Source organism: Musca autumnalis, unplaced genomic scaffold, assembly GCF_047663935.1.
Source record: "Musca autumnalis isolate F117 unplaced genomic scaffold, ASM4766393v1 scaffold_1, whole genome shotgun sequence".
Classification (NCBI taxonomy): domain Eukaryota; kingdom Metazoa; phylum Arthropoda; class Insecta; order Diptera; family Muscidae; genus Musca; species Musca autumnalis.
This window is the reverse complement of record NW_027411644.1, coordinates 233,551,803-233,577,245: the sequence shown is the minus strand read 5'-3', so window position 1 is coordinate 233,577,245 and position 25,443 is coordinate 233,551,803. Positions and strand designations below refer to the sequence as shown.

At 35.2% G+C, this 25,443-nt stretch overlaps 1 protein-coding gene across 5 annotated transcripts in view; it reads right to left on the bottom strand.

Moving 5' to 3' along the window:
• LOC141389216 (cubilin) overlaps positions 1-25,443 on the bottom strand; it is a 689,676-nt gene that overhangs the window by 631,897 nt on the left and 32,336 nt on the right. Inside the window, exons 1-2 of one of the 5 annotated variants that reach the window (XM_073960432.1) lie at positions 24,557-24,864; positions 23,600-23,963 (exon numbers count right to left, since the gene is read on the bottom strand). The gene's annotated coding sequence lies outside the window, so the exon portion shown is untranslated. Of the gene's footprint in view, positions 1-23,599; positions 23,964-24,224; positions 24,397-24,556; positions 24,865-25,443 lie in introns of those variants that run through there. The other 4 variants (XM_073960434.1, XM_073960433.1, XM_073960435.1 and 1 more) reach the window with 4 other exon arrangements.

Sequence of the window (25,443 nt, the reverse complement as noted above, 5' to 3'; positions counted from 1 at the left end):
CCAAGACTACAAAATGTCGAAGGTCCAAATCGATTTCTTCGAGACATAGATTAGGTTCGGATATGGGTTATATCGGTACACTCCTTCAGGTACCTCCCACATACCGAAACTTTGAACATCCTAAAATTACTTCCGGGCGTACATATGTATACAACATCTTTGGATACCTCCCTAACAAAATGTCAACATAAGTACAATATAAGGGCTGTTCGAGAATCCATTGGACATTTTGACCAATGCTACTGCTTGCTGTTTTGTTTACAGCGATATTCTATTTTTCGTGGGTAAGTCCATGCTTCCTGACATAACGGTTTAAAAGCTCTAAATCTTACCACGACCAACTTAAATGACGGCTTGACACCATAACTATCAAAAGGAATGACTTCCAAAATTAGGTCCACTTCCAAAATGGACCATTATTTGAGGTATCTTCTACACAAAAGTGCAAAACTTTTGCGCTCTTATTAAAGTCAAATTTATGAGCTCAACATAAGCATTTATTCGCAACGCCCACTATCGTGAAGTTATATACCCAAATGTTTCGATATTTTTATCGGAAAGTTTATACGCCCAAACAGGTCATGAAATTCTGCAACTCCCTGACTACACAATTTTTAAGACAAAGATTTTGGTTATAAAACCGTATTCGATCTGTCTATAGATTAAAGTCTCAACTCACACAGGCTGAGGTTATATCTATGTTGGCAAACCCGACTGATACTTTTTAACTTGTTTTCGAGAAAACAAAAGTTATGAATTTTCATAAGTTTGCCTCCGCTGCACTATGGGCCCAATGACAGGTTTTTGAGGCAACAAGTCACTGGAAGCTGCTGGACCTTTCAAATTTAGCCCCGATGCTTGTAATGATAATAAAAATACATCTGCAAAATTTGGAACGAATCGGTTCAGATATAGGTATAGCTTTCATATACGAGTATATGTTTCAACCGATTTTATCCGATTTTATATTTAATGCGCACTAACGTCACAATTAGCATCCGATCGCTTTAACATTTGATATGGTAAATCCTGTTCAATTTAGAATCACGTCCGGAAATTTTGGTTCTGATCGGTTCAGGTATATATCTAGATATACATATATAGACATTTATTCAAGTCTGACATGATGTACGAAATATAAATCCTCTGAAATGGCTGGACCGAATTTGATAAAACTTTGATTGTAGATTATTTAGGTCGTAGAATTGGTCGTAAGGTAGTTTTTATACCGAAAAATGGAGTGAGCGGGGGACCTCCACCACAAGGGGTTTTAGCCAAATGCGAAATCTCAGAGATTATTAGACGTATTGGTTTACAATACAATAGTAATTGTGACCTTCATCATTAATTGATGATTTGGAAGTAGAATACCGCGTTCGCGTCCGATTTTTGAATACTTTATAATTACAGGTTAAGATTTTTAAATTTAGTCGATGTTTGTAGTCCCAGTTACTAAATTAAGAGATCTTGAACATAAAAAATTTCAATGCTTTGTATAACTCGATTAAGATAACTATCGATTATTATGATAGCGGTTTTTAATTGTCGAGCGAAACAAATTTGATCTTCGTTTGATAGATTTTTATAAAATTTTACAATGTAAGATGCAATATCTTTGACAGCCCGGTATGTGGTCATAAAGCGTTGCCAGGTTGAAATGGTTTTGTTTCTAAGTGGCTCAAAGTGTTAAGAATCTAATCCCGTTACTATTTTATCCAAATATATGATTTCCAAACTAGACTTTTTGCCTCAGTAACCTGCCATTGGGCCTAAGTTTTAAATGTCACCGAGTTCATAAACATCTAATCGTACAATTAAGATAGAAATAAGGCGGAACAACAACCATTGGGATATCAGTTGATGGAGTTTTTCGACTTAACCTATTTTGTCAGGACTTAGCTAAAATTTTGTCGAGACCTGATGTGGATTTCGTAGTCTCAAACAGTTCTGCGAGTAAAATTCGGAGTCTATGAGTCGTTGTTGGTATCGCCCGACTCCTGATAAAAATGTTTTTTTTTTTTTTTTAATTTTGCCTTTTTAGGGCGAAGATAATTTTTTAATGATTTTTGTTAATTTTCTCGTTTAGAGTTATAAACAGGCTGAGCCCGGCTGGGATTTGAACCCACGTCCTTGAAAAACATATCAAAAAATGTTGTCATGGCGTGTTAGCGTTCAAAGCCAAAACTCATAACTTCAAAGTCAGCGCAAAAAGCGTTTGTCGTGAAGAAAATACATTTCTGTGGCCAAGTATCCGCGTTAATGTACAAAAAACACATTTGCATTTGAAAAACTATAAGTTCTAGGACAGAGAAGCCATTACATAGTCGATACGTCCGAAGATTTGCTTTACCACCAATGAAACCAGGTAACGTAATTTGGTGACTATGTGGGTTCGAGTCCTTGGCTTTCCTTTTTCACTTGCAAATAATTTCAGATCATCAAGCTTAACTCTAAACGAGAAAATTAACAAATGTTTTTTGTTTTTTTTTTTCTAAATGCCTGTTCCAGAACCTGCAAGAATATACACATTTTTAGTAGTAAAATTCTTGCAGTACTGGAACGGACCATAAATGTAATTTTCTGCATTTTTTAGTTGTCTTGCATGGACTCTATCACTTCTCGTAAAATAGTAAAGTTTTGATGTTTTTGTGACATAAAAGAAGATGATTATCTTACAATAGTTCGGTACAAGTCCAATCTGCACTCGCGGATTCGAGTTATTCTTTTTTTGGAGTTATTTATTTCAATTAATTATTGGTATATAAATAATATTAATAGGGTTTTTAGATAGATCTTCATATCAGAATCAGTGCTCGCGGTAAAAATGTGTTCAATTGATAACTTAATAAGGCAAAAATAAGACAAAACTTTTTTTAATGGGACTGAAGTTAATGTGTGATATATGGACATGTACTTTAAAGAAGAAGATATACTGAAAATCTTTGAAATAGAATCGTAAATGCCAAATAAGATCTACTGTGGTTAAAAATTCTGGGATACATTAAAACGTAAACCTACATGGGTAATATTCATTTGAAAGAATTTTTAGTTATGCGTCAATTCTGTTGGAGAATTTGGTTAAAAACATCAAAATACCAGGCGGAGTTTTTGTATGGGGACTATACTGAACGTGTTCTGATATGGTTAATTTCAATTCTAACATCCAAAGACTAATTTATTATACTCTGTTCCAAATTTCAAAGTTATATATAAAATATTGTAAACTCTCTTTATTGAAATTATATACTTTGTGTCAATATTTCATATAAAATCAACTAAAACCACTTTAAAATAGCTTTATGCAACGCTACACAACATTTTTAACTTTCATAATTTTTGTAAAACTAAAATAAAAATTCTTTTGATTATTTAGAGCTTTTTTCACAACTATAGGGGAATTACCCCGCCCTACCGAAATTCAACAGTTATGTACCCTATTTTCATGGGGGCCATCCCTGTATATTCCGTGACAATTTCAGGAAAATAAGTTCAGTAGTTTTTGCATAAAAATCTATGTTGGGTTATGGCGAACATTTCAAAAAAATAATTATCCAAATCGGTCCAGCCGTTCTCAACTGATGCCATTACCAACGAACGACATTTTATTTTTATTTATATATATTATACTTTATATTTTGTATTTTATATTCATATACTACATTTTCACTCAAAATCACAATAGCAGCAATAAAATAGAAAATGAGAAGGTGAATGATCGCCAATATAAGAGCCAGTATACATAGCTAATAATCAACAACAACATATTGCTACAAAACCAAACGCTCTTAGTTTTCACAATTCTATTTTGTTGCCTTATTAAAAGAACGCGAACAGATTCTAAAATATACGGTAAGAAATACATACACACTAATGATTATATTCTAGATTTTCATAAACACGTACATACGAGTATATACGCAGCATGAACACAATAGCACACGTTCAAACCCTTGAAAACAAACTTTTCATAAAGTAAAACAATTTAGAAAAAAAAACGTATTTAACACCGCCGGCGATACGCTTCATACAGCCAAAATGAAACAATTTTTCCAAGAATCTATCTTCGTACGTGTGCATGCCTTTTCTCTTGACTAAGCGTGTTTTGATATCCTTGTTTTTACTTTTTTGGTAAAATTTTGTGGACACAGCTTTGCAGTTTTTTTTTACTTTTCCTAGATTTTAGCATCTATTCCATGTAAACACACATACAGATACCAGATTCCACTTCTATTGCCAACTATGTAACACTGCAGTGATAATGCCCTGAAGTGATGAACGCTTTTTTGTGTATTTTCTCACGACCAAAATTCCTCATTCCCTGTAAACACATTCCGTCCGACATTAATAGAGAAAACCACAGCTGTTATTGTTGGTTAAGCTTACATTCTGCAAACATTTCGATTCCTATTTATTTACTTTTAGTTTTGGTAGCATCCCTCCTCTTCATATCTATTTCAGTATAATAGCGGATTTTATCTATTTCGTATACAGTGACTCCAAGCGGCAGTGACCAGTCCAAAATGGCCAAAAGGAACAAAGAATTTTATTAGCGTTTAGGGTTTAAATTTTATTCTCAAAAACGAAACAGAGCAAAGAAGAAAAAACAAGTAAAAAAGTATCAGTCGGCTTTGCCGACAGAGATATACCCTCAGCCTGAATATATTGAAACTTTTTTTCCAAAAAACGTATTTAGGGGGTTTTAAAAAATTTGGGCGTTTGAACCGACAAAAATGTTGATTATGATTAAAGATCAAACGTTTTGCGGAGGAGATACAAAAAGGAATGGATCGACATTGACCATTATGGAAGTGGATCTCCAGCCACTACATATGGTGCCATAGGGGGTTTTACACCCTTCGGGCTGTTTGCTCAAGAAGTATAGACTTGCCCCTGAAACAACTTTTACCATCGCAATTGAGGCAGCGAATGCAAGTTGCTTCAACAAAAATCAAAGTGATTCGAAAGCAGGTCTTAAAGTGAACATGTATCCGAAATTTTGTGTGAGAGGTACCGGATGGAGTGGACAAATATAGTCCATATTTGAACCAGATCTATATCTGGTAGATATATTAAGATGTGTAAAGTATGGTCCAATTCGGCCACTCTCTTCAAGAGTTATCGTACGCACAATTTTTCCGAACATTTTTGAACTTTTGTGGGGGAGGTACCTGAAGGAGTGGACCGATATGGCTTATCTTCGAAATTAAACTATGTTTGGACAAAATATTACTAAGGCCAAACTTTGGACCGAATCGGCAGACCTGTTCGAGAGTTATTTTGCCCTTCAACCTCCTCACACGGTGTCACACGGGTTTTTTGCAACTTTCAGGCTATTTTCTCAGGAAGTATGGACTTGCCCCTGATGAAACTTATACCGTCGTATGGAGGGCAGTGAATACAATTAGCTAAAGCAAAAATCAAAGCGATTCGAGAGATGGTCCTAAACTGAACTTTTCCAAATTTTTGTGTGGGAGGTACCCGACGGAGTGGACCAACCTGATCTAAGTCTGGTACACGCTCCACGATGGGCAAAGTATGGACCAAATCGGTTACTCCCTTCAAGAGTTATCGTGAGCACAAATTTTCCGAACATTTCCGAACTTTTGTGGGGGAGGTACCGGAAGGAGTAGACCGATATAGCTCATCTTCGAACTTAAACTAAGTTTGGGCAAAATATTACGAAAGCCAAAATTTGAACCGAGTCGGTTCATCCATTCGAGAGTTATCGTGCGCTCCAGCCAGACAGACAGACAGACGGACGGACATTGCTCAATCGACTCCAAAGTGTCTGAAACACATTTCGTCCAAACATACTTGGGGTCTAAAACCATTATTTCGATGAGGCACATTTTGCCCGTATGAAAGTGTATATATATGTATATGTTTTTTTATTGTAGAGATAATACTTTGTGCCACTGTTCTTCCATACTTCCATTTTTATTATAAAACATTTTGTATCTAATTCCTTATTTTCGTTTATCGTTGTTGACCAACCTCCAGCTAAAAGAAGGATGTGGTCTTTTGTGTTTTAGATAGGCGTATAATAAAGACACTGATGGTGGTAATTTTAATGCGGTACTTTACCTTAATTGCCAAATATCCTGATGATTGTCTTAAATGTTTCGTGTTGATATCCCACAACGTAATAACCACCCAACCACCAACCGTTTGAGGAAAGATTTTATTGCACCTGTTTTGTGTTCGTAAATTAAGTATAAGCATAAAAAATGTATTAATTTTATAATTTAGTTTGTACTAGAAGCTATACATAATCAATTTAAAGCTGTTAATTACTGACACCAAACAATTTCTTATGCTCTTCGCTTTTTCTTCTAAAGTGGACACTGATCTTCAAAACTTGAGTTGGGCTAGTAACCCACCACTTCAAAAAACAATGTACTATGAAAAACAAACAAAGAAAAACAAACCCCTCTAAAGTTGACTACCCCCGCAATCTTTTTAAGGACCATGATCTACGAATCCGCACCTGCAATGTCAGGACTCTTTACGGAATAGGTGCAGTTTGACCACTGGCAGATGAACTTGGTAAGTACAAAGCTGATATTATCGCCTTAGAGGAAATACGATGGAAACTATTACGCACTGTATTGTAGCTGTCATGAAACGAAACATGAGCTAAGTGTTGGATTTATGGTAAATCGGAGGATTAAAAACCTGCTATAGATTCAATTCGGTTGAAGAGACAATTGCCGCAATCCGTGAAAAAAGCAAATTTATTTAACATCAGTCTCACATGTTTCAAGCCCCGATCGAAGAGAAATTTGATCAGATCTAGGATATATTTTACGAGAGCCTAGAGACATTAAGATGGTTCTAGGAGATGGCTCCAACACCTCGACATACACAAGGCCACGTGGGTGTCACAGATGAGAAAACCAGATTGATCATGTTGTGATAGACCGAAGACATTCTTTCAGTGTGTTAGTTGTCCGATCGATTCGAGAAGCGAACATCGATTTGGACCATTTCCAAGGTACGCACTTGTCTTAATGTTACGGCAAAAATGTCATCTAACAAAGGACGGAAGCTGAAAGTCAAGAAACTGCAAATACAAGAGATAGCACAGACCAACTCCGCTCAACTGACCCATATACTGGAAGACGGCCCTTCCTGTCCAATAATGTGGAACCGCAGTGGCAAAGAGTACATACACAATTCTCTTAACTGATACGAGATCAGAAGTTAAATCAGGCAAGAACATATCCGAGTCTTTAAATGCCAAATGGGGTTTAAGACAAGGTGACAGTCCAGCACCTGGCTCCAACAGTTTCTTTTAGAAAGGGTCTATAGAAGCACCCTTTCTTTCAGAAAGGGTCTATAGAAGCACCTTTTCTTTTAGAAAGGGTCTATAGAAGCACCCTTTCTTTCAGAAAGGGTCTATAGAAGCACCCTTTCTTTCAGAAAGGGTTTATAGAAGCACTCTTTCTTTCAGAAAGTGTCTATAGAAGTACTTTTTCTTTCAGAAAGTGTCTATAGAAGCACCCTTTATTTCAGAAAGGGTCTATAGAAGCACTCCTTCTTTCTTTCAGAAAGGGTCTATAGAAGTACCCCTTCTTTCCTTTCAGAAAGGGTCTATAGAAGCACCCTTTCTTTCCTTTCAGAAAGGGTCTATAGAAGCGCCCTTTCTTTCCTTTCAGAAAGGGTCTATAGAAGCACCCTTTCCTTCAGAAAGGGTCTATAGAAGCACCCTTTCCTTCAGAAAGGGTCTATAGAAGCACCCTTTCCTTCAGAAAGGGTCTATAGAAGCACCCTTTCCTTCAGAAAGGGTCTATAGAAGCACCCTTTCCTTCAGAAAGGGGCTATAGAAGCACCCTTTCTTTCAGAGAGGGTCTATAGAAGCACCCTTTCTTTCAGAAAGGGTCTATAGAAGCACCCTTTGTTTCAGCAAGGGTCTATAGAAGCACCCTTTCTTTCAGAAAGGGTCTGTAGAAGCACCCTTTCCTTCAGAAAGGGCCTATAGAAGCACCCTTTCTTTCAGAAAGGGTCTATAGAAGCACCCTTTCTTTCAAAAAGGGTCCATAGAAGCACCCTTTCTGAAAGAAGCACCCTTTCCTTCAGAAAGGATATATAGAAGCACCCTTTCCTACAGAAAGGATATATAGAAGCACCCTTTCTTTCAGAAAGCGTCTACAGAAGCACCCTTTCTTTCAGAAAGCGTCTACAGAAGCATCCTTCTTTTAGAAAGGGTCTAGAGAAGCACCCTTTCTTTCAGAAAGGGTCTGTAGAAGCACCCTTTTTTTCAGAAAGGGTATGGAGAAGCAAGTGTTGTTCCAGATATGGTCTATAGAAGCACCCTTTCTTTTAGAAAGGGTCTATAGAAGCACCCTTACTTTCAGAAAGGGTCTTTAGAGGCACACTTACTTTAAGAAAGGGTCTATAGAAGCACCCTTACTTTCAGAAAGGGTCTAAGGAAACGCCCTTTCTTTCAGAAAGGCTCTATAGAAACATCTTTACTTTCAGAAAGGGTCTATAGAAGCACCCTTACTTTCAGAAAGGGTCTATAGAGACATCCTTACTTTCAGAAAGGGACTATAGAAGCACCCTTGCTTTCAGAAACGGTCTATAGAAACACCCTTGCTTTCAGAAACGGTCTATAGAAACACCCTTACTCTCAGAAAGAGTCTTTAGAAGCACCCTTACTTTCAGAAAGGGTCTTTAGAAGCACCCTCACTTTCAGAAATGGTCTTTAGAAGCACCCTCACTTTCAGAAAGGGTCTATAGAAGCACCCTTACTTTCAGAAAGGGTCTCTAGAGGCACCCTTACTTTCAGAAAGGCTCTTTAGAGGCACACTTACTTTAAGAAAGGGTCTATGGAAACACCCTTACTTTCAGAAAGGGTCTATAGAAACATCCTTACTTTCAGAAAGGGTCTATGGAAACACCCTTTCTTTCAGAAATGGTCTATAGAAGCACACTTACTTTCAGAAAGGGTATTTAGAAGCACCCTTACTTTCAGAAAGGGTATTTAGAAGCACCCTTACTTTCAGAAAGGGTCTTTAGAAGCACCCTCACTTTCATAAAAGGAATATAGAAGCACCCTTACTTTCAGAAAGGGTCTATAGAAGCACCCTTACTTTCAGAAAGGGTCTATGGAAACACCCTTATTTTCAGAAAGGGTCTATAGAAACATCCTTACTTTCAGAAAGGGTCTATAGAAGCACCCTTACTTTCGGAAAGGGTCTATAGAAGCACCCTTACTTTCGGAAAGGGTCTATAGAAGCACCCTTTCTTTCAGCAAGGGTCTATAGAAGCACCCTTTCTTTCAGCAAGGGTCTATAGAAGCACCCTTCCTTTCAGAAAGGGTCTATAGAAGCACCCTTTCATTCAGAAAGGGTCTATAGAAGCACCCTTTCTTTCAGCAAGGGTCTATAGAAGCACCCTTTCTTTCAGCAAGGGTCTATAGAAGCACCCTTTCATTCAGCAAGGGTCTATAGAAGCGCCCTTTCTTTCAGCAAGGGTCTATAGAAGCACCCTTTCTTTCAGCAAGGGTCTATAGAAGCACCCTTTCTTTCAGCACGGGTCTATAGAAGCACCCTTTCTTTCAGCAAGGGTCTATAGAAGCACCCTTTCTTTCAGCAAGGGTCTATAGAAGCACCCTTTCTTTCAGCAAGGGTCTATAGAAGCACCCTTTCTTTCAGCAAGGGTCTATAGAAGCACCCTTTCTTTCAGCAAAGGTCTATAAAAGCACCATTTCTTCTAGAAAGGGTCTATAGAAGCAACTTTTCTATCAGAAAGGGTCTATAGAAGCAAGTTTTCTTTCAGAAAGGGTCTATAGAAGCAAGGGTCTAGAAAGGGTCTAGAGAAGCACCCTTTCTTCTAGAAAGGGTCTATAGAAGCACCCTTTCTTTCAGAAGGGGGCTATAGAAGCACCCTTTCTTTTAGAAATGGTCTCCTATATTGAAACATTTATGGTTAGCCGTATGGTGGTTCCACCGAAACGATTTTTTTGCCTTTTTTGTAATCCTATTGCCGCCAAAACCATCGAAATGTATACAGATATAGAGAAACATCATATCTACACAGTTAATAACGTTCAAATATTAAACAACTAAAAAACAACAAAACAATAAGCCTGATCAACAATATGTCGTCACAATCGCCAACTGCAAATAAGAACAACAACAGCAGCATTACAATGTTTGTAAATCCTTCCATCAACAACAGCATTGTCAGCATCATCAACAATCTGCAATTTTTGGAAGGTGTGCTGATAATGGGAAAATAAATACAAAAAACAACAGCAAAGGTGAATTATGTGCCGAAAAAAAGTAACAACGAATCTATCTGTCAATGATGTAGAGTGGCAGGGGTTGTTGATTTGGGGATAATAGCCGTTTATAGGTATCTGTAAAAATGGGCGTGTATTTTATGTATGTTTTTTTTTTTGGTATGTTGTTATGATGTTGAGAAGAAAAGGATGAGGTCTTTTACGATCTTTGACAAAATTTGTTTTTTATTTATTTTTTGGGTCGTTATTGCAGGAATATGGTTTAGACTGTCTTTTTTATGTTAAATTTTGCTGCAAAAAATATGAAAAGTATTTTTTGTGATTCACTTCATCTGTTATTGCATTGTTCGAAAATCTGTTCGGAAAAAATGTATCATCCTGTTGTGTTAATTGCCTAATAATGTATTGAATTTGCAACAATTTTAGTTTTTTACAGACAGACAGTCACTTCGTAATGGACTGACTATAAAGTGTCTTGAAACATATTTTGCAGCTTCATTCAGTTTTCTGCTTCTACAACAGTAAAGTATATTTTCATATGTATGTGTTCACCCACCCACCACCTACAGCATGACAACAAACAACAACAAAGGTTATTTTTACGTCAATTCTGTGAACGGGGTTGCCATGACAGAAGAATTTTATAAGAAATTCGTGTATCCGTGTAATAAAAACAAACATCAACGACATATCTAATGGACAGAAGCCTAATTTTAAAAAGAAAGAAGTAAGAACTGCTTTAAGTTCGCCTCGGACATTTTATACCCTCCACCACGAACTGTATTAAAGAAAATAGGAACAATTCAGTAATTCAAATTTGTTCGAAATACAAACTACATTTGCTTAAAAATACATATTGATTCATTTTTGTAATTTTTGTTTTCAATCAAACATAAATTGTGTACAATAACTGGAGTTTGGTAGTAATTCGAACGAATTTGTATTCGAATCGCCTTATGAAATGGCCGTCAGTTTCCTTGGAGGGGCAGAATATCTTAACTGATGGTTCACCGAATTAGCCAGGGGGACACGGGCCTTCCCCGAAGTGTTAATTTTTAGACAGTTTCTGTATATTTGACTCACAAAACATCACATTTTGGACCAAACGCCCACGCCCCTCAAAAGTGCCGAGATGAATTTTCTGACTACGTCCCTGTGATGGTTATCAGTTTATCTTTTTTTGCGTGGAAGTTTTCTACCCATTGAGATTCCAAAATACCAAATTTCGTCCACTTCACAAGAAAAAGCTCACATGTAGCGTCATCGTTGTTCTTTCCAAAACATTGACCAATATTAACAATTTTCCGAATTAAGCTTTTGTTTCGATGTTTTGTACCTGTTATTTTTTGTACACCTAGTGAGGACTATATACCAAATTTTATTCATTTCGGTTGAATGTGGCCACAAAAAATCGAGAGTAATGTTCTATGAGGACTGTGTCAAAACGTAAACCTGTACCGAGAAATTTATGGAGGAAAGTTTTGCAACTCCAACGAAGCCTAAATACCAAATTCCAGTCATTTTTGGTGTGATATTGTTCCCACAACCTTCAAAATACCAAACATTGGAAGATACCGTTTTATGGGGGTTATATGAAAACGTGGACTTATACGAACAATTCTCTTCTGGAATATTTTATACCTCCATCACAGACTAAATACAAAATATCAGCCATTTCGGTTTGATAATGACGCTAAAAACTTCAAAATACCGAATATCGGTATGTATCCTTCTATGGGGGCTATATGAAAACCCAGACCTAAACTGATAATTCTCTTCGAAATATAAGTACCAAATTTCAAACATTTCGGTTTAATAATGACGCTGAACCCTTAAAAATACCGAAAACCGGAAGGGACTTGGACGTGAAGAAGTCGTGGACCTATACCGACATATTGCTGGTGGAATCTTGTACACGCTCAATGAGGACTACACCCAATTTAAGCCATTTTACAGTGTTTTATTTAACTTGCTTTGGTGTCCGTTTACTTCAAATCTTGTAACTCATTTTCCACACAGTTGCAGTTGACCAATCGAACTGAAACTTTATTTAGGACCATGCAAAAACCATGGATGTTAGGACTCGTATGTCAGATATATATTCACTGGACAATAGCCGTAGACTATCCCCGAATTTTCACATACAATATCAGGAACCTACGACTTATCCTGATGTCGTTATTTTAGTTTATAGTACTAAAATACGTAATTTTACAAAGTCCGATCTGGGTTATCAATATTTTCCCTACATATATTCACCATAGATATTCCAAAAACAGTTTGGATTGAGCACACATAATCTTCTGAAAGAGTTTATTATGAAAAAACATCAATAAATATATTTTGTGACCGCGGATAATGAAAATGTGATAAAAAAACGGTAGAATATGGTCCTAAATCATATATAACAAGAAAAAAAGTATCAGTCGGCTTTGCCGACAGAGATATACTCTCAGCCTGTGTGGATTGAAATACTTTTTTTCCAAAAAAAAAAAAAAAAAAAAATTGTGTATTTAGGGGGTTTTCAAAATTTTGGCCGTATGCACCGACATAAGTATGGATAGGATTAAAGCACAAAAATTTGCGGGGATATCGATAGATAGGGTTTTTTTATCACAATAGCCTGCGAAAAACATAATATAGATATATCCGGTTCGAGCCCTCCATACATATGGGCTGTTTTCTCAAGAAGTATGGACTTGCCCCTGAAACAACTTTTACTGCCGTGAGTGAGGCAGCGAATGTAAGTTGCTTAAACAAAAATCAAAGTTATTCGAGAGCAGGTCTTAAAGTGAATTTATCCAAAATTTTGTGTAGGAGGTACCCGAAGGTGTGGACAAATATAGTCCATATTCGAACCTAATCTATATCTGGTAGATATATTAGGATGTGTAAAGTATGGACCAATCCCATCAAGAGTTATCGTATGCACAATGACTCCCATCACTATGTGGGAAGGGTATTATAAGTTGGTTTTGGTCAAAAAGTTTGTAACGCATCGAAATAATGGTCGTAGACCCATACTTATATATACCAAAATGAATGTCTCGACGAGCTGAGTCGATCTGGCTATGTGTGTCCGTCCGTTCGTCTGTCCGTCTGTCCATCTAAACCTTGTAATCACTCTACAGGTCGCAATTTTGATCGGATCGTAACCACATTTTGGGTGTTGATGAGGATCCCGGAGGGGAAGAAGCCTATTGATTATGGTGATGGTCGGATAATATTCAGAGGTCGGAATGGGCAAAAAACTTATTTGCGGCAAAAGTCAGCATTTTATTTCAAAGCGAATATCTCCGCATCTATAATGTGTATATCAAAAGCAAAACCTGCTAATGAAAGTAGAAAATATCACATTTACAACGATGTATAGTAGGTTGTCGTAGGTGATCAAACAAAGAAGAAATCGCAATAGTCGTTAATACAACCCATCTTTTTATTTTTGCGATTTGAGTTATAATGACGAATATTACAGCTTTGGTTGGGGATCTTCCAAAAGCAAAGCCTGACTATGAAAGAAGAATATCCCGCCTTTACAATGATTCAAAGCGGGTTGGCGTAGGTGGCCAAATAACGGAAGATATAGAAATAGTCGGTAATACATCCCATTTCAAATTTTTTTTCAAAATCGCGCTCCAGGTCGCAATTTCGATCGGATTGTCACGAAATTTTGGGAGTTAATGAGGGTCCCACAGAGGAAGAAGCCTGTTGATTTTGATGATGGTCGGATAATATTCAGGGGTCGAAATGGGCAAAAACTTATTTCTTTAAGAGGTATATCAAAAGCAAAACCTGGCAAGGAAAGTAGAAAATATCACCTTTACAACAATGTACAGTAGGCTGTCGTAGGTGGTCAAACAACAGAGATATCGCAATAGTCGGTAATGCAACCCATTTTCCGATTTTTTTGTAATCACGCTACAGGTCGCAATTTTGATCCGATGGTCACGAATTTTTTGGGAGTTGATGCGAGTCCCACAGAGGAAGAAGCCTATTAAGTTTGGTGCTGGTCGGATAATATTCAGGAGTCGGAATAAGCAAAAAACTTATGTGAAGAAAAGTCAACGTTTTTTCTCATGCGAATATCTCCGCTTCTGGTAGGAGTATTCCAAAAAGAAAGCCCGCCAATGGTAGAAGAAAAGATCTCCTTTATATAGATGCAAAGTATGTTGGCGTAAGTGGGCAAACAACCGAGATATCGCAATAGTCTGTAATATATCCATTTTTTTTTTTTTTTCATTTTTTGTAATCACGCTACCGGTTGGAATTTTGATCGGATAGTCACGAGATTTTGGGGGTAGATGCGGGCCCCACAGAGAAAGAAGCCTATTGATTGTGGTGATATTCGGATAATATTTAGGGGTCGGAATGGGGAAAAACTCATGTGGAGACAAATTCAAAGTTTTATTCTTTGTGAATATATCGGCTTCTAGTAGGGGTATTCCAACGGCAAAGCCTGCCAATAGAAAAAGAAAATATTACCTTTAAATTGGTGTAAAGTAGGTTGGCGAAGGTGGCCAAACAAGGGAGATACCACAATGCATCCAATTCTTCCATTTTTTGCAATCACTCTACAGGTCGCAATTTGGTCGGATGGTCACGAAATTTTGGTTGCTTATGGGGGTCCCGAGAGAAAGAGGCATATTATGTTTGATGGTATTCGGTTTATATTCTCTAAAGGAAATGCTTACCAGTGAAAAGCTTATGCACAGTAGTGGTGTAGGGTAGCACATGGTCGGCCCCGTCCCATCTATAGCCTTTGCTCACTTGTTTTTTCATAAAAACATACTCCGCATTGTTGTCAGTAATATGCAAGGATTCCAAGGAATCTGATGTCGAATATTTTAAAACCTGTGGAAATGGGCGGAACTTGTCACACCTATTCAGGTAACTTCTCGACGTAAACTCTCAAAACGCCGATACACGTGTCTTCTTTTTTTCGGTCCTCTTTCATAATCTGTGCGGGGTTTCTTGTAATTTAAAAAAAAGTTCAATTTTTTGTACTGTGTTATTTTCTTGTTTTTAGTGCATTTATAAATAAAACACTGTAACTTATGTTTTTTGAAATTTTGCCTGTTAGGGCGAAGATCATTTTTTTTTTTTTTTAATGATTTTATTAATTTTCTCGTTTAGAGTTAAGCTTAATGATCTGAAATTATTTGCAAGTGAAAAAGGAAAGCCATGGACTCGAACCCACATAGTCACCAAATTACGTTACCTGGTTTCATTGGTGGTAAAGCAAATCTTCGGACGTGTCGACTATGTAATGGCTTCTCTGTCCTAGAACTTATCGTTTTTCAAATGCAAATGTGTTTTTATACATTAACGGATATTTGGCCGTTGAAATGTATTTTCTTCACAACAACCGCTTTTTGCGATGCCTTTGAAGTTATGAGTTTTGGCTTTGAACGCTAACACGCCGTGATAACATTTTTTTGATATGTTTTCAAGGACGTGGGTTCAAATCCCAGCCGGGCTCAGCCTATTTTTTATTTTTTGAAATTTTGCCTGTTAGGGCGAAGATCATTTTTTTTTTTTTTTTTAATGATTTTATTAATTTTCTCGTTTATGTTTTTTAATTATTTATTTTTTTTTAATTCATGGTAGTATTATTGTGATGCTGTTATTCTGAACATACTTATTGTTGCTTATAGCTTTTTTTTCCTTTCTTTTTTCTCTTTTGTGGTTATGGCTGGGGAACCAATTATAATTATTTTATATACGTTTGTATTAAAATTATTTAACCTTTTTACTTAGTGGTGGTGTAATGGTATGCACACCCGACTTGCACACATAAGGTCGTGGGTTCGATTCCCCGGCCAGGCAACATCAAAACACTTTTCAACGGTGGCAAAATACCCCTCAGTAATGTTAGCGACATTGCCTGAGTATTTCAGCCATGTAAAACTTCTCTACAAAAATAATTGTTTTTTTTCTGGGACATCCTAATGTTAAAACTTGAATATTTTTCACGTACTGCGAACTAAAAATAAAATTTAAAAAGTACTGATAAATGAATTGTAACCCTATATGGAGGCGGTGGTCAGAAGCGGACCTATATCACTTTTTACTAGGTGGTGTTCTGAACTCTGTGTTGATTATTAAAACCTATTCGTTTTGGATATTTGATTAATATCTGCCGAAATAAATCGAGATATAAATCATATTTGGAGTATACCAAATCTTGGACGGGGACGTTTACTAGCTATAAGAACTCCTGGTACCGTATTACAGCAAATTCGGTTGAACAATTTTTTGGTTACAGTAAAATACTTAAATTTATGATAATTTGTTACATGGGAATCACGCGAAAACAATATTTTTGTTAAAGTGTTTTAAGATCACTAGGATCCATTAATAAAAATTTCAGTTCAATATATTAAAAAGAAATATTTTTGTCACACCTTCCCATGTAAGTGCCACCACTGTTCACTGGGTCCTCGAAGTTTCCATACTTATTTGTTTTTCACGAAATCGCCCTACAGACCACATTTATTGTCTAAGCTTTTTTTTTTAAAAACCACCCTAAGGGACATATCTTGATTGACTCTGAATTGTCTGAAACGGATTTGTACTTAAAATACGCGGTGTAAAACTATTTTTAATACCTCATATTCAACCAAAACAATGACCTTCCTACATTGAACGGTTTAAAAGATGGTAACGTACAATCATCATTAGCGTAATTTAGATTTTTCTTATTAAAACATTTGTCTTTTAAGTATTTGGCAACTCTACACAAAACAATGTATTTTGACTTTCTATACCTTGTTTTCAAAAGTTTTTAGTTCATTATGCCTTTATTACAGGCGACGACTATTTAAGAGCAAATTTTTCCTAATTTTTTATATCACATATGATTTTAGTATTGAGAAAAAAAAACAACAGCAGTATTTATTTTTCGCTCAATTCTACACCAAATTGTTTTCAGAGAAAGTATGAACATCTCCCTTAATATGTCACTCTCTTAAAAATAATGGCATTTCTACTCTTCAAAAAAGTGGTCACCGAAAAGGACATGATGAGTAAGACAAAATGTTACATTCCTCTAGCGCTTACTCTCTCTCTCTCTCTCTCTCCTTCTCTCCCATAAAACAGGGGATGCTTATCGATGCTGGTGTTACGGGTACTTTGAGTTTTATTAGAAGTTTTGTTATTGTTCATCACCATCTTCTTCTTTCTTTATCATCTGTTTTTTTTCTTCTTGCTTATGCTTCACCAATTAAGCACAGCCCAAAAGCACATGTTATTCAGGTTATCCTTGTATTTTTCTTGTTCGGTATACAGTCAATGTATATTTTTTGTCATTACATATGATTTTTTTTGTTATAGAAGTTCCAATTATTACAATTTTGTGAGGGAGGATAACATGTTTTTTTCTGCAATTTTTTTGAGTTTTGCAGTACCAAGTTTTTGTAGAAATTTCCTCCCAAATAATGGATTTTTTATTAAATGATAAAAACTTGTTTGATGAACATCCTACATGTACCACAACCCGAGTATATTTAGGCTGAATGATATGGGAGGAATCTCCTTATTGTACCCTTCTTAGCCTTAAGGCTAAAGACGTTACATACCCTTTCATACGACAAATCCATTTCAGATAATTTGGAGTCGATCTAGTTATATCCGTCGGTCTGTTTGCCAGGCTGGCAGGGACTAACCGATTTGGTCTAAAATTTGTAAAACAAAAAATTTCCTCCAAACTTGCATCAAGTTCGAAGAAGGACTACATACATCGGTCCAATTCATGCATATATGCAGTTAAGTGCTGTTCGAAAAATTTTAAGTTTTTGCCGATGGTACTCCTTGTTGTCTTGATTACAACGATACAATTTTTTCCACGGAAAATGTTATACTTACTGAAGAAAAAACACCAGGGCAGCTATCGCATTAAAATCCTTATTAGGCCTATATTCTTCTAAGCTTAAATTAAGTTAGAAGATGGATTATATTGGTCCACTACTATAAGGTCTGTTCGCGAATACTTTGGAACATTAACCGTGTTCACCAGTTATTTCAGTTGGTCCTGTCAGGACCTGCGTCACAAGCAGCTGCAAACAAGTTCAAAACGATACGAGACATATTCTTAAACTGCACTTTTGTAAAAAAAGTTTAAGTTTTATGTAGGGGGTACCCAAAGGCGTATATCGGGTTAGGACCGTATTGGAACTTGATCTATGTTTGGAAGAAACATAAAGATGTGCAAAGTTTGGACCAAATTTTAACTCTTGTGAGAGAGGTACCAAATATGCATTTTTGGAATCAAAATGTCCAAAATGCTTATGAAACAAGTAGAAAAGTATCAGTCGGCTTTGCCGGCAGAGATATACCCTCAGCCTGTGTGGATTGAAACACTTTTCCCAAAAAACTTACATATGTATTTAGGGTGGGGTTTTCAAAATTTTGGCCTTATGAACCGACAAAAATATGGATTGGATTAAAGCTCAAAAATTTGCGGGGGGATATCTATAGATAGGGCTTTTGTACCATACTTGCCTTAGAAAAACATAATATCGCTGTAAACAGGGCCATTAGAAAAACCTCCAGTAAAAATTTTCAAAGGATCCTCGAACAGACCATAAACCACACAAATATGTTGAACATTTGAACATAAATTAAGTTTGGACCAAATCGGTTGCTACGTTTATGAGATATCGCGCATACCTTTTTAGCGAATATTTTCGAACTTTTGTGGGGGAGCTTAATCCCATTGTTTGTTGTTTTAATATTTTAAAACAACTAATTTATTAGTGGAGAAAAATTGGCATTGTTCGCCATGGGGTACAGCCTTACCCCTTTTACTTTAGTTTATTTCGCTCTCTGCTGGATTTGATCATGCGAACTTCTGATTTGTAGCTGAACACACTACACACTCGGGCACCCGTACGGACATTAAGGATCGTTTAAACGCTAACATGTGCACCACCATCTGTTTTTTATTTTGTCAATTAAAATCTCCCGTGCCGACGGTGAGCGTTGAACACACAAACATAGGATTTGTAGTTGGACACACACTCTCTGTGCCACCGTACTCATAACTTAGCAAGGAGTAATATAAGTAGTTATTGTTGTTTACATTACTTTGTAATGGGTTACATAATGACTAACGGATCCGAATTTTTACTGGGCCACGTTTATTGTCTATGGAGGGTCCTCCTAGAAATCTTTAAAAAATCCGCGATTATTCTCAATTAAGGTTACTCTTAAAATCTTTAAAAGATCCACAATTATTGTCAATGGAGGGTCCTCCTAAAAATCTTAAAAAATTCCACGATCATTCTCACTGGAGGGTGCTCCTAAAAATCTTTAAATAATCCAGGATTGTTGTCGATTAATGGGTCCTCCTAAAAATATTAAAAAAAACAGCAGGGTCTTCCTAAAAATTTATTAAAAAATTCACGTTTATTGTCAATCGAGGGTCCTCCTAAAAATCTTTTAAAAAATTAACGTTTATTGTCAATCGAAGGTCCTCCTAAAGATCTTTTAAAAAAAATACGTTTATTGTCAATCGAGGGTCCTCCTAAAATTCTTTAAAAAAAACCGCGATTTTTGTCAATGAATCATCTTCCTAAAATTTTTTTAAAAAATCTTCGTTTATTCTCACAAGAGGGCAATCCTAAAAATTCACTTAAAGGCCCTTTAAAAATCCACAATTATTGCCAATAGAGTGTCCTCTTAAAGATCTTTAAAAAAATCCATGATTACGTTTAAAATCTCCACGATTATTCGCTATGAAATGTTCTACTAAAAATCTGTCGATGGAGGGTCCTCCTAAAATCTTTAAAAAATCCAGGAGGGTCCTCCTAAAAATGTTTAACAAATTCACGTTTATTGTCAATGGAGAATTTTTCCAAAATTTGTCTAAAAATCCACGATTATTGTCCTTCTAAAATTTTAAAAAAAAAAAATCAGAATTATTGCCTCCTAAAAATCTGTAAAAATCCAGGATTATTTTCACTGAAAGGCCCTTTAAAAACCTTAACATTATTGTCAATGTAAAAACCACGACTATTCTCACTGGAAGGTCCTCCTAAAAATCTTTAAAAAATCCAAGATTATTGTCGATATAGGCTCCTCCTAAAAATCTTTAAAAAATCCAGGAGGGTCCTACTAAAAATCTTTTAAATAATTAACGTGTTTTGTCATTGGAGGATCCTTTCGAAATTTGTTTTACAACCAACAATTATTGTCCTCCAAAAGATATTGCCTTCCAAAATTTTTTAAAAAATCCAGGATTATTATCACTTGAACGTCCTTAAAAAATAAACAATTTTTGTCAATGGAAGGTTCTCCTAAAAAGTTTAAAAATCGACAATTATTATCGATTGTTGTCCTCCTAATAATCTTTAAAAAGTCCATAATTACTGTCAATGGAGGGTCCTCCTAAAATCTTTAAAAACTCCTCGACTATTCTCATTGGAAGGTCCTGCCAAAAATGTTTTAAAAAAATCCAGTATCGTTGTCGAAGGAGGATCCTAAAATCTTTAAAAAAATAAAGGAGGGTCCTACTAAAAATCTTGTAACAAATTCACGTTTATTGTCATTGGAGGATCCTTCCAAAATTTGTTTTAAAATCCACAATTATTGTCTCCTAAAAATCCTTAAAAAATCCAGGATTATTGTCACTGGAAGGCCCTTTAAAAACATTAAAAAATCGACTATTATTGTCAATGGAGGATTCTCCTAAAAATCTTTAAAAAATCGGGAATTTTTGCAAATGAAGAGAAAACTTTAAAATCTTTAAAAAATCCATGATTATTGTCAATGGACGGTCCTCCTAAAATCTTTACAATCTCCATGATTATTCTCACTGAAGGGTCATCCTAAAAATCTTTAAAAAAAAAACAGGACGGTCCTCAAAAATCTTTTAAAAAATTCACGTTTATTGTCATTGGATAATTCTTCCAAAATTTGTTTAAAAATCCACGATTATAGTCTCCTACTAATCTTTAGAAATCCACAATAATTGCCAATGGAGGGACCTCTTAAAAAAACTTAAAAAAATTATCATTGTCAATGGTTGGTTCTCCTAAAATTCTCCTTCCAAAATTTTTTTAGAAAATTCATGTTTATTGTCCTCCTAAAAATCTTTAAAAAATCCACAACTATTACCTCCAACAAATCTTAAAAAAAAAAAAACGGAAAAGCCTTTTAAAAACTATTATTGTCCTCCTAATAATCTTTAAAAATCCAAATTTTTGCCAATGGAGGGTCCTCCTAAAACTTTTTAATAAATCCACAATTTTTGCCAATGGAGGGTCCTCTTAAAAATCTTTAAAACAATCCAGGAATATTGTCAATGACCGTCCTCCCAAAAATCTTTAAAATATACAGAAGGGTACCCCTAAAAATCTTTTAAAAAATTCACGTTTATTGTCAATGGATGATCCCTCCATTTTTTTTTAATTCACGATTATTGTCGTCTTAAGAATCTTTAAAAAATCTTTATTGCAATGGGTCCTTTTAAAAATCTTTATAAACATCCAGGAGGGTCCTCAGAAAAATATTTTTATAAATTCACGTTTATTGTCATTGTTTAAAAATTCACGATTATTGTCTTCCTAATAATTTTTAAAAAATCCAGGATTATTGTCACTGGAAGGCCCTTTAAGAACTTTAAAACATCGACAATTATTGTCAATGGAGGGTTCTCCTAAAAATCTTTAAAAAATCCATGATTATTATCAATGGAGGGTCCTACTAAAATCGTTAAAAACTCCACGATTATTTAAAAAAATCCACAATTATTGCCAATGGAGGGTCCTCTTTAAAATCTTTAAAACAATGCAGGAATATTGTCAATGGACCGTCCTCCTAAAAATCTTGAAAATCTCCAGAAGGGTATTCCTAAAAATCTTTTAAATTATTCACGTTTATTGTCAATGGATGATCGTTCCATTTTTTTTTTAAATTCACGATTATTGTCGTCTTTAGAATATTTAAGAAATCTACATTATTGCCAATGGATGGTCCTCTTAAAAATCCTTAAAAACATCCGAAGGGTCCTCAGAAAAATATTTTTATAAGTTCACGTTTATTGTCATTGTTGAAAAATCCACGACTATTGACTTCCTAATAGTTTTTAAAAAAAATCCAGGATTATTGTCGCTGGATGGCCCTTTAAAAACTTTAAAACATCGACAATTATTGCCAATGGAGGGTCCTCCTAAAAATCTTTAAAAAATCCATGATCATTGTCAATGGATGGTCTTACTAAAATCGTTAAAAACTCCACGATTATTCTCACGGATCATCCTAAAAATCTTCTAAAAATATTCAGGATTATTGTCCATTGAGGGTCATCCAAAATATCTTTAAAAAATCCAGAAGGGTCCTCCTAAAACCTTTAAAAACTCCACAATTATTCTCACTGGAGGGTCGTGCTAAAAAGCTTTAAAAAAAGATACAGGATTATTATCGATGGAGGGTCCTCCTAAAAATCTTTTAACAAATTCAAGTTTATTGGATGATTCTTCCAAAATTTGTTTTAAAATCCATGATTATTGTCCTCCTAATAATCCTCAACAAATCCACAATTATTGCCTTAAAAAAATAAAAAAAAATGAAAGAATCGACAATTATTATAAATGGAGGGTTCACCAAAAAATCTTTTAAAAAATCAACAATTATTGTCATTGTAGGGTCCTCCTGAAAGTCTTTAAAAATCCACAATATTGTTAATGTAAAAAATCAACGTTTATTGTCAATGGAGGGCCCTCCTAAAATCTTTAGAAAATATACCATTATTGTTCTGGGGTCCTTCTAAAACTCCTCCAGGAACATCGTTCGGGTACCTCTCAAACAAAACTTTAAAAATTTGTCGCTAAAATGCTGCGCACTATAACTTTCGAAGGGGGTCCATAATTACTTCTCTTCTAAGAACCCGTATCTACACATGATTTCATGACTATTCCATAAAACTACGACCTGTAGCGTGATTACAAGGTTTAGATGGACAGACGAAAGGACACGTACCGACAGCCAAATCGACTTAGCTTCTCAAGACTATAATTTTGATATATAAAGGCCGTCTACGACAATTATTTCGATCGTTTGAAACTTTAGAGCCAAAACCAAGTTATTGCGTTGTACTGATGGTGACGATATCCGATATATACTTTGGGAGAAAATGCTATTGTTTTTTTTAAGAAATTTATAATTGCTTTTTTAATAACAAAAACTATTTGTTTTAAGTTGCACAAATATATTTATGTATTTCAGTTTTAAAAGTTGAAAAAACCTAAACGAAATAAACTCAATTTTGTTTGAAGCAATGTAAAATGCATCATCTTTCCCTCTAGAACAAAAAAAATTGTATAGAATATTTTAACATGATTCATTACTTACCTTAAAAGTTGATAAAGACCCACATAATTTTTTCGAAGTAGTTTGAAATCAAGTTGCATTTGGTTTTTGGAACACTTTTTTATATATTTATTAATTTTGAAATTTTATTTACTATTTTTTCTATTCGCTTATTAATTTTTTTTCACTATTTTGTTTCTGTATTAAAATGATGATCAATTATTTTATTTGGCTAGTTTGATTAAAAATAACTATTTTGTAAAAAAAACTTATTTCACTTCTTTTTTTCTTATTTTTTCGAATAACAGCAGTCACTTTAATTCACTTCAGAAGGTTATTGTATTTTAATTAAGAATGATTTTATTTCCTTTTTCGTTTTATTGTTTATGTCAATTTATTTAAAACACTGTAAAAGAGAAAAGAGATAATAAATTGATTAGATTTATTTATTGACACAGAAACTAAATCTGGAACACAGTAGGCTATTGATCCGATTTCTCGCTTCTCAGAATTGTATAAATTAGTAATCGCTTTTTTGTTTGTTTTAGTTGCACTAATTGAAATAATGCGTTGCTGATTGCTGATGTTGCTATTGTTGTTGGAATTAATTCCATTATAATATTTTGAACATGTTTGTTCTTGTCTTTTCTGTTGTTGTTATTATTACATTTATCATACTTTTTATTATATTTATCATATTTTTATTATGACCTGATGTTAACACTTTGAATGTAAATTTGCAACTAAATTGAAATTTATTCTATGACAGCGGCAAACGTCAACAACTAAAACGATGACAAGTTTTTCACCAGCTTTTAACTAAAGGAAATTTTTCTGACAAAGTGCTTTAGACATTTAACTAGATGGATGGATGGATGGATGGATGGATGGATAAGTGACAGACATCCAAGTAAGCATCGAATCCCATACACTTCATGGTGAGCTTGGTGACACAAAAAATGGAACGAACGAAAGAACGCAAAAGCCATTCACACTCACCCATACGTTCAAAGCAAGGAAATCACATTTACTTATTAAAGTTCTCAATCAAAATCACAAAGAGTGCCCTGGTGTGAATGAAGTTAGTTACCCCAACTGAATGTTCGTTCCCCCTTAAGTCAATAACAGTGTCACAAACAGACAAATAAAGTGCCGTTTAAAATTCAAATGTCTTTTTTCTTCTTCGCTGCAACAACTCATAACAAAAACAAGGCTCATGCTGAGCCTCATGTGTATTGGCTGATGGACTTTCATTGGCTGGTGTGTTGTGTCTGTGTGTCGTAGTTATGATGCAAATCTGGTTTATCACCTTATCGAATAATAGAGCGAATAATGCTGGGAACAACAACACGAAAAACAACAATGAATCTTAAAGAACCTCGTAAAAAAGCACATAGCAGCTCAATAATTGTCGGTGTAAACATCAAAACTGGCACCAATTTACACTGATATTCTCCATGTATGTTCTGAAGAATGATGTTAATTTTATTTTCCCACCCTCATAACGAGAAATACACAGTGTCTAAGAAGTATTAAACAAGTAAAAGATTTTGTCGAGTAAAGTTCGGCTCAGCCAAAGATTTTAGGACCCTCCATCGACAACGATACTGGATTTTTTTTAAAACATTTTTAGGAGGACCCTTCATTGACAGCAATCATGGATTTTTTAAAGACTTTTATGGGAATCCTCCATTGGCAATAATTGTGGAATTTTTAAAGATTATTAGGAGGACAATAATCGATAATAATTGGAATTTTGGAAGGATCCTCCAATGACAATAAACGTGAATTTGTTAAAAGATTTGTAGTAGGACCCTCCTGGATTGTTTAAAGATTTTTAGGAGGACCCTCTATCTACAATAATCTTGGATTTTTTTAAAAGTTTT